The following is a 14,699-nucleotide window of genomic DNA, read 5'->3' as shown; positions in this document are numbered from 1 at the left end:
ACTTCCTTGACATGAAATATGTTGGGACTGCTTGGGTTTTTTTTTTTTTTTTTTGAAGGCAAGCGTCCAAATACCTTCCATCTCTGCTCACTTCCTTCTAATACTGATTGCGAAAGTCACAAGTTTGGTCAATTAGTTTCTCTGGGTTGTTGTTGGTGTTTTCTTTGGAAGGTTGACAACAACTAACAGCAGCTGGAGCTCAGAAAGAAATCCAGAAATCTCAAATCAGGAGCAGTTCACACATGTTTGACAGGCCGTTAGAGCAGGAAAACCCCAAGTTACAGCAGCGAGGACTCACCAACAGCTGCCTGGAAATACTGACAGTGGTACCGGGACACACCTCACTACAGGGACACACCTCACTACCAGGACGCACCTCACACCTCACAGTCACACAGACAACCAGAGGAACAATACGCTGCATGTACACACATGATTTCACTTAGTCCCATTGGCAGGTTTTTATTTCTTTTTCTTTCCAAGACACAAAATGACTAAAAGAAGAAACAAAAAGACACAAAATGACTAAAAAGAGACACAAAATGACAAAAAAAAGGAACAAAATGACTAGAAAAAGACACAAAATGACTAAAAAGAGACACAAAATGACAAAAAAAAGGAACAAAATGACACAAAATGACAAAAAAAGGACACAAAATGACTCAAAAAAGGACCAAAATGACACAAAATGACTAAAAAGAGACACAAAATTACACAAAATGACGAAAAAAGATACAAAATGACTAAAACATTTTTTTAAAAGACACAATTTTTTTTAAAAGACACAAAATGACCAAAAAAAGATACAAAATGACTGAAAAAAGACACAATATGAGACAACAGAATGACAAAAAAAACCCCACAGAAGACACAAAATGACAAAAAAGACACAAAGTGACAAAAAAGACACAAAATGACTAAAAAAGACAACAACAGACAGGTTTCATTTAAAAAAAAATGTTTTATGTTAAATCTCGACCTGAAAAGTAACTAAAACTGTCATAAAAAGTAGAACATTGGCCTCTAGATGTAGTGGAGTAGAAGTATAAAGTTACATAAATTGACATAGTCAAGTAAAGTACAAGTACCACAAATCTGTACTTAAGTTCAGTACTTGAGTAAAAGGACTTTCCACTGGCTGCGTGCAAACAGTTTCTGCTGTTTGTACAGTTTCGACTCGCCTTCTTTCTGAAGAAGAAGCTCTCAGGTTCTCTAACTGAAGAAATGAAACTTTATATATATTTAGAAACTGTTTTGCCCCGAGGCCTCACAGACGCTGACACCTCCTCACACTTCCATGTAATCACCTCCTGCAGACTGAAACACACTTCAACATGTCTGCTGGTCACACCAGCTATTCAAAGTGGCTGTGTGTGTGTGTATCTGTAACTGTAATCACATCAAAGATCAAAGGCAATCAGATCAAAGCAATCAACAGAATTAACTGACACCTGTTAATGAAAGAGTGACAGCAGAGGTGGACAGACTGGAATCTCTGTCCTCGAACAGAAAGCATTTTTGGCAAAACCATAATACTTATCATTGATTCGACTTCTTCGTCCTGAGTTCTTCCTGAACATCTACATATGTTGTTGTTTTTTCAGAAAAATGAAAAAATAGCTTTGTTAGAGCGATCTAAAAAAAACTGTTACATCTCAGTTTTTCAGAAATCTTCCTGCGTTTTTAATATGGGAGCCAATGAGGCTGTTGGTGGTGTTGGTGGATCATCTGTGCGTCCTACGCCCAAACTATAACTCTGACAGCTTTACCAGAGGATTGTGAGGGAGAAGACTAATTTTCCTACGTTTCTATGTATAAACTAGAAAATTTCTAAAGAAATTTTGATTGTGTGCTTGCCTCTGGACCGTGACTCTCGTGGCTTATCAAAAGGGGCAGGGATTAAACAGGGACTTCCTGCTGAGTACACTGACACCTCATACAAGTCTCTAGGACAAACGGTTCACTAGTTAGTAAAAGGGGGCGTGGCTAATCAAAAGGGGGGGGGGGTAATCAATCACCAGTTAAACAAGGACTCTATGCCGAGTAATCTGACACCTTATACAAGTTTCTAGGACAAACGGTTCATTGGTTATGAAAGGGGGCGTGGCTAATCAAAAAGGGCGGGAATTTATGAAATATTGTTATGTATAAGTGGTCAGTGATGAACCATCATCATGCTTGACAAGTTTGAGGAAGATTGGACAATGTATGGTCAAGTTATAAGGTCTCATGTTTTATGAAGTCTGTTTACTTAGAGTAAACTGACAGTTATCAGTTAGAATGTCTGTGTTGGAGGAGGGAGGGGTGAGGGGGGAGGCTTTGGTAGCTAAGCAACCCGGTGGCCAGGTGGGGTCGACCAATCAGAGCAGAGCAATCAACGGAATGTTCCGGAAGAGTGGCCAGAGGTTGAAAAACTGAAATTTCTGGCCTCGAACAGAAAGCATTTTCGGCAAAACCATAATACCTATCATTGATCCGACTTCACTTTGAGCGTCCTGAGTTCTTCCTGAACATCTACATATGTTTTTTTTTAAGAAAAATGAAAAAATAGCTTTGTTAGAGCGATTTTAAAAAGCTGTTAAATTTTTTTTTTGAGAAATCTTCCTTCATTTTTAATATGGGAGCTGATGCGGCAGTTGGTGCATTTTGTTTGAGCATCTGTGCGTCCTGCGCCCAAACTATAACTCTGACAGCTTTACCAGAGGATTGTGAGTGAGAGGACAAATTTTCCTACGTTTCTATGTATAAATTATTTCTGTGGAGTGAAATTTGCGGCCTGGAGCGCAGTTTTCAAATTTATTTTTTGACAATTCGTTCTCTCCCTCTACACTCTGTTTGATTACATCACCACTCTAGAGTCTCCATAGGGTTACATTGGGGGGATTTTTTGACGTGTTTTTGCCCAATAATTTGAAAACCGTTTGTCGAAACCCTTATAAAAGTCATAGCACACTTGTCATGGGCGAGCCGGTCGATTTGATACCTTTTTTGTATATGTGTGACCAAAACTCTGGGAGGAGTAGTCGACCGAAAAATGACACGGAAGAAACGGAAGAAGAACTAGAAAATTCCTAAAGAAATTTTGATTGTGTGCTTGCCTCTGGACCATCATTCTCGTGGCTCAAATCAACAGTCAAACAGTGACTCTGTCCTGAGTTCACAGATACCTCATACAAGTCTGTAGGACAAACGGTTCACAAGTTAGTAAAAGGGGGCGTGGTCACTCAAAGGGGGCGTGGCTTGAATCAGCAGTTAAACAGGGACTCTGTCCTGAGTTCACAGACACCTCATACAAGTCTGTAGGACAAACGGTTCATTAGTTATGAAAGGGGGCGTGGCTAATCAAAAGGGGCGGGGTTATCAATCACCAGTTAAACGGACTCTATGCTGAGTAATCTGACATCTTATACAAGTTTCTAGGACAAACGGTTCATTACTTAGTAAAAGGGGGCGTGGCTAATAAAAAGGGCGGGAATTTATGAATTATTGTTATGTAGAACTGAAAAGTGATGAACCATCATCATGCATGACAAGTTTGAGGCAGATTGGACAATGTATGGTCAAGTTATAAGGTCTCGTGTTTTATGAAGAAAGCCATGTCTGTTTACTTAGAGTAAACTGACAGTTATCAGTTAGAATGTCTGTGTTGGAGGAGGGGGGGCTTTGGTAGCTAAGCAACCACGTGGCCAGGTGGAGTCGACCAATCAGAGCAGAGCAATCAACTGAAATTAACTGACGATGGAGACAGTTCCATCAAAGTGAGCAGACAGAGGTCGACAAACTTGAAATTCTGGCCTCGAACAGAAAGCATTTTCGGCAAAACCATAATACCTATCATTGATCCGACTTCACTTTGAGCGTCCTGAGTTCTTCCTGAACATCTACATATGTTTTTTTTTAAGAAAAATGAAAAAATAGCTTTGTTAGAGCGATTTTAAAAAACTGTTAATTTTTTTTTTTTGAGAAATCTTCCTTCATTTTTAATATGGGAGCCGATGCGGCAGTTGGTGCATTTTGTTTGAGCATCTGTGCGTCCTGCGCCCAAACTATAACTCTGACAGCTTTACCAGAGGATTGTGAGTGAGAGGACAAATTTTCCTACGTTTCTATGTATAAATTATTTCTGTAGAGTGAAATTTGCGGCCTGGAGCGCAGTTTTCAAATTTATTTTTTGACAATTCTTTCTCTCCCTCTACACTCTGTTTGATGACTTCTCCACTCTAGACTCTCCATAGGGTTACATTGGGGGGATTTTTTGACGTGTTTTTGCCCAATAATTTGAAAACCGTTTGTCGAAACCCTTATAAAAGTCATAGCACACTTGTCATGGGCGAGCCGGTCGATTTGATACCTTTTTTGTGTATGTGCGACCAAAACTCTGGGAGGAGTAGTCGACCGAAAAATGACACGGAAGAAACGGAAGAATAATAATAACTAGAAACAAAATTCCAGGGAAATTTTGGAGTGCCACGGGACTACTGCCGGATGATTCTCGTGGTTTAAATCAGCAGTTAAACAGGGACTCTGTCCAGAGTTCACAGACACCTCATACAAGTCTGTAGGACAAACGGTTCACTAGTTAGTAAAAAGGGGCGTGGCTACTCAAAGGGGGCGTGGCTTCAATCACCAGTCAAACAGGGACTCTGTCCTGAGTCCACAGACACCTCATACAAGTCTGTAGGACAAACGGTTCACTAGTTAGTAAAAAGGGGCGTGGCTACTCAAAGGGGGCGTGGCTTCAATCACCAGTCAAACAGGGACTCTGTCCTGAGTTCACAGACACCTCATACAAGTCTGTAGGACAAACGGTTCACTAGTTAGTAAAAGGGGCGTGGCTTATCAAAAGGGGCGGGGTTATCAATCAACAGTTAGACAGGGACGCTATGCTGAGTAATCTGACACCTCATACAAATTTCTAGGACAAACGGTTCATTAGTTAAGAAAGGGGGCGTGGCTAATCAAAAAGGGCGGGACTTTATGAAATATTGTTATGTAGACAATCAGTGATGAGCCATCATCATGTATGACAAGTTTGAGGCAGATTGGACAATGTATGGTCAAGTTAAAAGAGTTAACTGTTTTCAGTTAAAATGTCTGTGTTGGAGGAGGGGAGAGGGAGGGGGGGGGGCTTTGGTAGCTAAGCAACCACGTGGCCAGGTGGAGTCGACCAATCAGAGCAGAGCAATCAACTGAAATTAACTGTCACTGACAATGCTTTGCTAAAGTGAGCAGCCAGAGGTGGCAAAACTGAAAATTCTGGCCTCGAACAGAAAGCATTTTTGGCAAAACTATAACACCTATCACTAATCTGACTTCACTTTGAGCGTCCTGAGTTCTTCCTGAACGTCTACATATATTTTTTTTTAAGAAAAATGAAAAAATAGCTTTGTTAGAGCGATTTAAAAAAACTCTTACATCTGATTTTTTCAAAAATCCTCACGTGTTTTTAATATGGGACTCAATGGGGCAGTTGTTGCGTTTTGGTGGCACTTCTCTGTGTCCTGCGCCCAAACTAAAACTCTGACAGCTTTACCAGAGGATTGTGAGTGAGACCACAAATTTTTCTACGTTTCTATGTATAAATTATTACTGTAGAGTGAAATTTGCGGCCTGGAGCGCAGTTTTCAAATTTATTTTGTGACAACTCCTTCTCTGCCTCTACACTCTGCTTGATGACATCACCAGTCTAGATTCTGAACATTCCGCGCAATACACACACATGGGAAAATCACCGTCCCCATTAGTTTGGAAAAATGGAAATGTTTTCGCACTTCGTGCGAAAACTATACGTGCAATCGCTCTGAAATTTCACAGGACTAGAGTTAAATTCAGGCCCTACAACTTTCTAAATCGGTTCGGAATTTTACGAGCAACGGTTTGCGAATGGTGAGGCCCCAAAGTTTGCGCAATGCGTTCCGGATGGGCCAAAAAGTGCACGTTTGTGCACGTTGTGCGAAAACGTGCACGCCGATCGCTAATAAAAGTCATTCCACACGATTCCCGATTAGGGCGCAACTTTTGACGTTTTTACTTTTTGCGATTTCTCAAAGCTGTGGGACTAGTTACGCGCCAAAGTTTTTACGGAAGAATAATCTATAATATATAATAACTAGAAACAAAATTCCAGGGAAATTTTGGAGTGCCACGGGACTACTGCCGGATGATTCTCGTGGTTTAAATCAGCAGTTAAACAGGGACTCTGTCCTGAGTTCACAGACACCTCATACAAGTCTGTAGGACAAACGGTTCACTAGTTAGTAAAAAGGGGCGTGGCTACTCAAAGGGGGCGTGGCTTCAATCACCAGTCAAACAGGGACTCTGTCCTGAGTCCACAGACACCTCATACAAGTCTGTAGGACAAACGGTTCACTAGTTAGTAAAAGGGGCGTGGCTTATCAAAAGGGGCGGGGTTATCAATCAACAGTTAGACAGGGACGCCATGCTGAGTAATCTGACACCTCACACAAATTTCTAGGACAAACGGTTCATTAGTTAAGAAAGGGGGCGTGGCTAATCAAAAAGGGCGGGAATTTATGAAATATTGTTATGTAGACAATCAGTGATGAGCCATCATCATGTATGACAAGTTTGAGGCAGATTGGACAATGTATGGTCAAGTTAAAAGAGTTAACTGTTTTCAGTTAAAATGTCTGTGTTGGAGGAGGGGAGAGGGAGGGGGGGGAGCTTTGGTAGCTAAGCAACCACGTGGCCAGGTGGAGTCGACCAATCAGAGCAAAGCAATCAACAGAAACTAACTGTCACTGACAATGCTTTGCTAAAGTGAGCAGCCAGAGGTGGCCAAACTGAAAATTCTGGCCTCGAACAGAAAGCATTTTTGGCAAAACCATAACAACTATCACTAATCTGACTTCACTTTGAGCGTCCTGAGTTCTTCCTGAACGTCTACATATATTTTTTTTTAAGAAAAATGAAAAAATAGCTTTGTTAGAGCGATTTAAAAAAACTCTTACATCTGATTTTTTCAAAAATCCTCACGTGTTTTTAATATGGGACTCAATGGGGCAGTTGATGCGTTTTGGTGGCACTTCTCTGTGTCCTGCGCCCAAACTATAACTCTGACAGCTTTACCAGAGGATTGTGAGTGAGAAGACAAATTTTCCTCCGTTTCTATGTATAAATTATTTCTGTAGAGTGGAATTTGCGGCCTGGAGCGCAGTTTTCAAATTTATTTTTTGACAATTCCTTCTCTCCCTCTCCACTCTGCTTGATGACATCACCGCTCTAGAGTCTGAACATTCCGCGCAATACACACACATGGGAAAATCGCCCTCCCCATTAGTTTGGAAAAATGGAAATGTTTTCGCACTTCGTGCGAAAACTATACGTGCAATCACTTTGAAATTTCACAGGACTAGAGTTAAATTCAGGCCCTACAACTTTCTAAATCGGTTCGGAATTTTACGAGCAACGGTTTGCGAATGGTGAGGCCCCAAAGTTGGCGCAATGCGTTCCGGATGGGCCAAAAAGTGCACGTTTGTGCACGTTGTGCGAAAACGTGCGCTCCAATCGCTAATAAAAGTCATTCCACACGATTCCCGATTAGGGCGCAACTTTTGACGTTTTTACTTTTCGCGATTTCTCAAAGCTGCGAGACTAGTTACGCGCCAAAGTTTTTACGGAAGAATAATCTATAATAATAATAATAATAAACATGAGCAATAATAAGAGATGCCTCGTGCTTCGCACGAGGCACTCATCCTCACTGCTTGCAGTGAAGATGAGTGCCTCGCTGCTCAGCCGTGGCACTAATAAACATGAGCAATAATAAGAGATGCCTCGTGCTTCGCACGAGGCACTCATCCTCACTGCTTGCAGTGAAGATGAGTGCCTCGCTGCTCAGCCGTGGCACTAAAAATAGTCCCGGTGAATAGTAGTTAGTGTGCTTTTGCAAGCAAGCACACAAAACTAGAAAATTTCTAAAGAAATTTTGATTGTGTGCTTGCCTCTGGACCATCATTCTCGTGGCTCAAATCAACAGTCAAACAGGGACTCTGTCCTGAGTTCACAGACACCTCATACAAGTCTGTAGGACAAACGGTTCACAAGTTAGTAAAAGGGGGCGTGGTCACTCAAAGGGGGCGTGGCTTGAATCAGCAGTTAAACAGGGACTCTGTCCTAAGTTCACAGACACCTCATACAAGTCTCTAGGACAAACGGTTCATTAGTTATGAAAGGGGGCGTGGCTAATCAAAAGGGGCGGGGTTATCAATCACCAGTTAAACAGGGACTTCATGCCGAGTAATCTGACACCTTGTATAAGTTTCTAGGACAAACCGTTCATTAGTTATGAAAGGGGGCGTGGCTAATCAAAAAGGGCGGGAATTTATGAAACATTATTATGTATAAGTGGTCAGTGATGAACCATCATCATGCTTGGCAAGTTTGAGGAAGATTGGACAATGTATGGTCAAGTTATTAGGTCTGTTCACTTAGAGTAAACTGAGTTAAAATGTCTGTGTTGGAGGAGGGAGGGGGGAGGCTTTGGTAGCTAAGCAACCAGGTGGCCAGGTGGAGTCGACCAATAAGAGCAGAGCAATCAACTGAAATTAACTGACAGTTCCATCACAGTGAGCAGACAGAGGTCGACAAACTGAAAATTCTGGCCTCGAACAGAAAGCATTTTTGGCAAAACCATAATACCTATCATTGATCCGACTTCACTTTGAGCGTCCTGAGTTCTTCCTGAACGTCTACATATATTTTTTTTAAAGAAAGATGAAAAAATAGCTTCGTTAGAGCGATTTTAAAAAACTGTAAAAAAAATTTTGGGGAGAAATCTTCCTGCATTTTTAATATGGGAGCCAATGAGGCAGTTGATGTGTTTTGTTTGTGCATCTGTGCGTCCTGCGCCCAAACTATAACTCTGACAGCTTTACCAGAGGATTGTGAGTGAGAGGACAAATTTTCCTACGTTTCTATGTATAAATTATTTCTGTAGAGTGAAATTTGCGGCCTGGAGCGCAGTTTTCAAATTTATTTTTTGACAATTCGTTCTCTCCCTCTACACTCTGTTTGATTACATCACCACTCTAGACTCTCCATAGGGTTACATTGGGGGGATTTTTTGACGTGTTTTTGCCCAATAATTTGAAAACCGTTTGTCGAAACCCTTAGAAAAGTCATAGCACACTGGTCATGGGCGAGCCGGTCGGTTTGATACCTTTTTTGTGTATGTGCGACCAAAACTCTGGGAGGAGTAGTCGACGGAAAAACAACACGGAAGAAACGGAAGAATAACTAGAAACAAAATTCCAGGGAAATTTTGGAGTGCCACGGGACTACTGCCGGATGATTCTCGTGGTTTAAATCACCAGTCAAACAGGGACTCTGTCCTGAGTCCACAGACACCTCATACAAGGCTATAGGACGAACGGTTCACTAGTTAGTAAAAAGGGGCGTGGCTACTCAAAGGGGGCGTGGCTTCAATCACCAGTAAAACAAGGGCTCTGTCCTGAGTTAGCAGACACCTCATACAAGTTTCTAGGACAAACGGTTCATTAGTTAGTAAAAGGGGCGTGGCTAATCAAAAGGGGCGGGGTTATCAATCAACAGTTAGACAGGGACGCTATGCTGAGTAATCTGACACCTCATACAAGTTTCTAGGACAAACGGTTCATTAGTTAAGAAAGGGGGCGTGGCTAATCAAAAAGGGCGGGAATTTATGAAATATAGTTATGTACAACTGGTCAGTGATGAGCCATCATCATGCATGACAAGTTTGAAGCAGATTGGACAATGTACGGTCAAGTTATAAGGTCTCGTGTTTAATGAAAGAACGCCATATCTGTTCAGTGAGAATGTCTGTGTTGGAGGAGGGGGGGGGGGGGGTAGGAGGTTGGGGGAGGCTTTGGTAGCTAAGCAACCACGTGGCCAGGTGGAGTCGACCAATCAGAGCAGAGCAATCAACTGAAATTAACTGAAGGTGGAGACAGTTTTGCCGCACTGAGCAGCCAGAGGTGGACCAACTGAAAATTCTGGCCTCAAACAGAAAGCGTTTTCGGCAAAACCATTATACCTATCACTGATCCGACTTCACTTTGAGCGTCCTGAGTTCTTCCTGAACGTCTACATATATTTTTTTTTAACAAAAATGAAAAAATAGCTTTGTTAGAGTGATCTAAAAAAACGGTAAAATCTGATTATTTCAAAAATCCTCGTGTGTTTTTAATATGGGACTCAATGGGGCAGTTGATGCGTTTTGGTGGCACTTCTCTGTGTCCTGCGCCCAAACTAAAACTCTGACAGCTTTACCAGAGGATTGTGAGTGAGACCACAAATTTTCCTACGTTTCTATGTACAAATTATTACTGTAGAGTGAAATTTGCGGCCTGGAGCGCAGTTTTCAAATTTATTTTTTGACAATTCCTTCTCTCCCTCTACACTCTGCTTGATGACATCACCAGTCTAGAGTCTGAACATTCCGCGCAATACACACACATGGGAAAATCTCCCTCCCCATTAGTTTGGAAAAATGGAAATGTTTTCGCACTTCGTGCGAAAACTATACGTGCAATCGCTTTGAAATTTCACAGGACTAGAGTTAAATTCAGCCCCTACAACTTTCTAAATCGCTTCGGAATTTTACGAGCAACGGTTTGCAAATGGTGAGGCCCCAAAGTTGGCGCAATGCGTTCCGGATGGGCCAAAAAGTGCACGTTTGTGCACGTTGTGCGAAAACGTGCGCGCCGATCGCTAAAAAAAGTCATTCCACACGATTCCCGATTAGGGCGCAACTTTTGACGTTTTTACTTTTCGCGATTTCTCAAAGCTGCGAGACTAGTTACGCGCCAAAGTTTTTACGGAAGAATAATCTATAATAATAAACATGAGCAATAATAAGAGATGCCTCGAGCTTCGCTCGAGGCACTCATCCTCACTGCTTGCAGTGAAGATGAGTGCCTCGCTGCTCAGCCGTGGCACTAACTAGAAAATTCCTAAAGAAATTTTGATTGTGTGCTTGCCTCTGGACCGTGACTCTCGTGGCTTATCAAAAGGGGCACGGATTAAACAGGGACTTTCTGCTGAGTACACTCACACCTCATACAAGTCTCTAGGACAAACGGTTCACTAGTTAGTAAAATGGGCGTGGCTAATCAAAAAGGGCGGGATTATCAATCACCAGTTAAACAGGGACTCTATTCTGAGTAATCTGACATCTTATACAAGTTTCTAGGACAAACGGTTCAATAGTTAGTAAAAGGGGGCGTGGCTAATAAAAAGGGCGGGAATTTATGAACTATTGTTATGTAGAACTGAAAAGTGATGAACCATCATCATGCATGACAAGTTTGAGGCAGATTGGACAATGTATGGTCAAGTTATAAGGTCTCGTGTTTTATGAAGAAAGCCATGTCTGTTTACTTAGAGTAAACTGACAGTTATCAGTTAGAATCATACAGTCTATGGTTAGAATGTCTGTGTTGGAGGGGGGGGGCTTTGGTAGCTAAGCAACCACGTGGCCAGGTGGAGTCGACCAATCAGAGCAGAGCAATCAACTGAAATTAACTGACGATGGAGACAGTTCCATCAAAGTGAGCAGACAGAGGTCGACAAACTTGAAATTCTGGCCTCGAACAGAAAGCATTTTCGGCAAAACCATAATACCTATCACTGATCCGACTTTACTTTGAGCGTCCTGAGTTCTTCCTGAACATCTCCATATGTTTTTTTTTTAAGAAAAATGAAAAAATAGCTTTGTTAGAGCAATTTTAAAAAACTGTTAAATTTTTTTTTTTAGAAATCTTCCTTCATTTTTAATATGGGAGCCGATGCGGCAGTTGGTGCATTTTGTTTGAGCATCTGTGCGTCCTGCGCCCAAACTATAACTCTGACAGCTTTACCAGAGGATTGTGAGTGAGAGGACAAATTTTCCTACGTTTCTATGTATAAATTATTTCTGTAGAGTGGAATTTGCGGCCTGGAGCGCAGTTTTCAAATTTATTTTTTGACAATTCTTTCTCTCCCTCTACACTCTGTTTGATGACTTCCCCACTCTAGACTCTCCATAGGGTTACATTGGGGGGATTTTTTGACGTGTTTTTGCCCAATAATTTGAAAACCGTATGTCGAAACCCTTAGAAAAGTCATAGCACACTTGTCATGGGCGAGCCGGTCGATTTGATACCTTTTTTGTGTATGTGCGACCAAAACTCTGGGAGGAGTAGTCGACCGAAAAATGACACGGAAGAAACGGAAGATTAAAAATAATAAAAATAGTCCCGGTGAATAGTAGTTAGTGTGCTTTTGCAAGCAAGCACACAAAACTAGAAAATTTCTAAAGAAATTTTGATTGTGTGCTTGCCTCTGGACTGTGACTCTCGTGGCTTATCAAAAGGGGCAGGGATTAAACAGGGACTCTGTCCTGAGTACACTCACACCTCATACAAGTCTCTAGGACAAACGGTTCACTAGTTAGTAAAATGGGCGTGGCTTATCAAAAGGGGCGGGGTTATCAATCACCAGTTAAACAGGGACTCTATGCTGAGTAATCGGACATCTTATACAAGTTTCTAGGACAAACGGTTCATTAGTTAGTAAAAGGGGGCGTGGCTAATAAAAAGGGTGGGAATTTATGAATTATTGTTATGTAGAACTGAAAAGTGATGAACCATCATCATGCATGACAAGTTTGAGGCAGATTGGACAATGTATGGTCAAGTTATAAGGTCTGGTGTTTTATGAAGAAAGCCATGTCTGTTTACTTAGAGTAAACTGACAGTTATCAGTTAGAATGTCTGTGTTGGAGGAGGGGGGGCTTTGGTAGCTAAGCAACCACGTGGCCAGGTGGAGTCGACCAATCAGAGCAGAGCAATCAACTGAAATTAACTGACGATGGAGACAAGTGAGCAGACAGAGGTCGACAAACTTGAAATTCTGGCCTCGAACAGAAAGCATTTTCGGCAAAACCATAATACCTATCATTGATCCGACTTCACTTTGAGCGTCCTGAGTTCTTCCTGAACATCTCCATATGTTTTTTTTTAAGAAAAATGAAAAAATAGCTTTGTTAGAGCGATTTTAAAAAACTGTTAAATTTTTTTTTTGAGAAATCTTCCTTCATTTTTAATATGGGAGCTGATGCGGCAGTTGGTGCATTTTGTTTGAGCATCTGTGCGTCCTGCGCCCAAACTATAACTCTGACAGCTTTACCAGAGGATTGTGAGTGAGAGGACAAATTTTCCTACGTTTCTATGTATAAATTATTTCTGTAGAGTGAAATTTGCGGCCTGGAGCGCAGTTTTCAAATTTATTTTTTGACAATTCTTTCTCTCCCTCTACACTCTGTTTGATGACTTCCCCACTCTAGACTCTCCATAGGGTTACATTGGGGGGATTTTTTGACGTGTTTTTGCCCGATAATTTGAAAACCGTTTGTCGAAACCCTTATAAAAGTCATAGCACACTTGTCATGGGCGAGCCGGTCGGTTTGATACCTTTTTTGTGTATGTGCGACCAAAACTCTGGGAGGAGTAGTCGACCGAAAAATGACACGGAAGAAACGGAAGAATAATAAAAATAGTCCCGGTGAATAGTAGTTAGTGTGCTTTTGCAAGCACACAAAATAATAAAAATAGACACGGTGAATAGTAGTTAGTGTGCTTTTGCAAGCAAGCACACAAAATAAGACCACGGAATAACAATTAGTGTGCTTTTGCAAGCACACAAAATAAGCCCACGGAATAACAATTAGTGTGCTTTTGCAAGCACACAAAATTATTTCTGTAGAGTGGAATTTGCGGCCTGGAGCGCAGTTTTCAAATTTATTTTGTGACAGTTTTTTCTCTCCCTCTACACTCTGGCGATGATGTCACACACTGTGGCACGAACATTCCGTGCAATACACACCCATTATAATCTCAGAATTTCTCCAAAAATGATCATGGTCATTGAACAGGGATTGATAAAAAACTATATGACCTATCGAAAAGTGGATTAATACACCGATACACAAGACTTGTGTCTACTGTTTAAAGTTTAAATGGAGTCTCTAGGTGAAATTATGCCGGAGAAGTAGACGTTTAAAAATCTCCAATTATTGTTCTTTTTCGCTCATTTTTTTTCGGCCGTCCCATTCATTTCAATGCAAATTTTTGGGCAGTTTTTCGCGACTCATGTCGCGAAAAATTTGTATTCTGTAGAGAAAAGTAATAGCACACCGATCCCGATCAAACCGCACGTTTTGATATATAATTTGTCCTGCAACTCTTCAAGTTGTAGGACTAGTAGCGGGACGAAATTGCGTCCGGAAGAGGAAGAAGAAGAAATCCACAGTATAACAGTAGTGCAGCACTGGTCCCTACAGATATTGCTGGATGGGACCAGTGCTGGGGAGATTGCCCCGAGGCCCTAATAAAGTGATTTTAAGCTTCTTTTTGGTTACATTTTCTCACTGAAACTTTCATAACCTCTGATCTGTTCAAGGACAGTCGATAATAACTGTTTTAACAGTTTTTCTTGCTCCCATAAATGATGTACTTTTGGCTTTTAACATCATATTGCTTCATCACAGCACAATAAACCCATTGCAGAAGAATTTATCTGTGGTTTATAGAAAACTTATTGAACTTTACTCGTTTCTTTATCTTCTGCATTCTTCTCTGTGTGGATTACATTCTGAAAGTGTTTTATTTAGACTGTTGAGAGACACAGGATGAATGAAGTTTGAGACGAGCATTATT

This window comes from Centropristis striata, chromosome 17 (genome assembly GCF_030273125.1).
Source record: "Centropristis striata isolate RG_2023a ecotype Rhode Island chromosome 17, C.striata_1.0, whole genome shotgun sequence".
Lineage (NCBI taxonomy): Eukaryota > Metazoa > Chordata > Actinopteri > Perciformes > Serranidae > Centropristis > Centropristis striata.
This window is presented reverse-complemented; position numbering follows the sequence as displayed.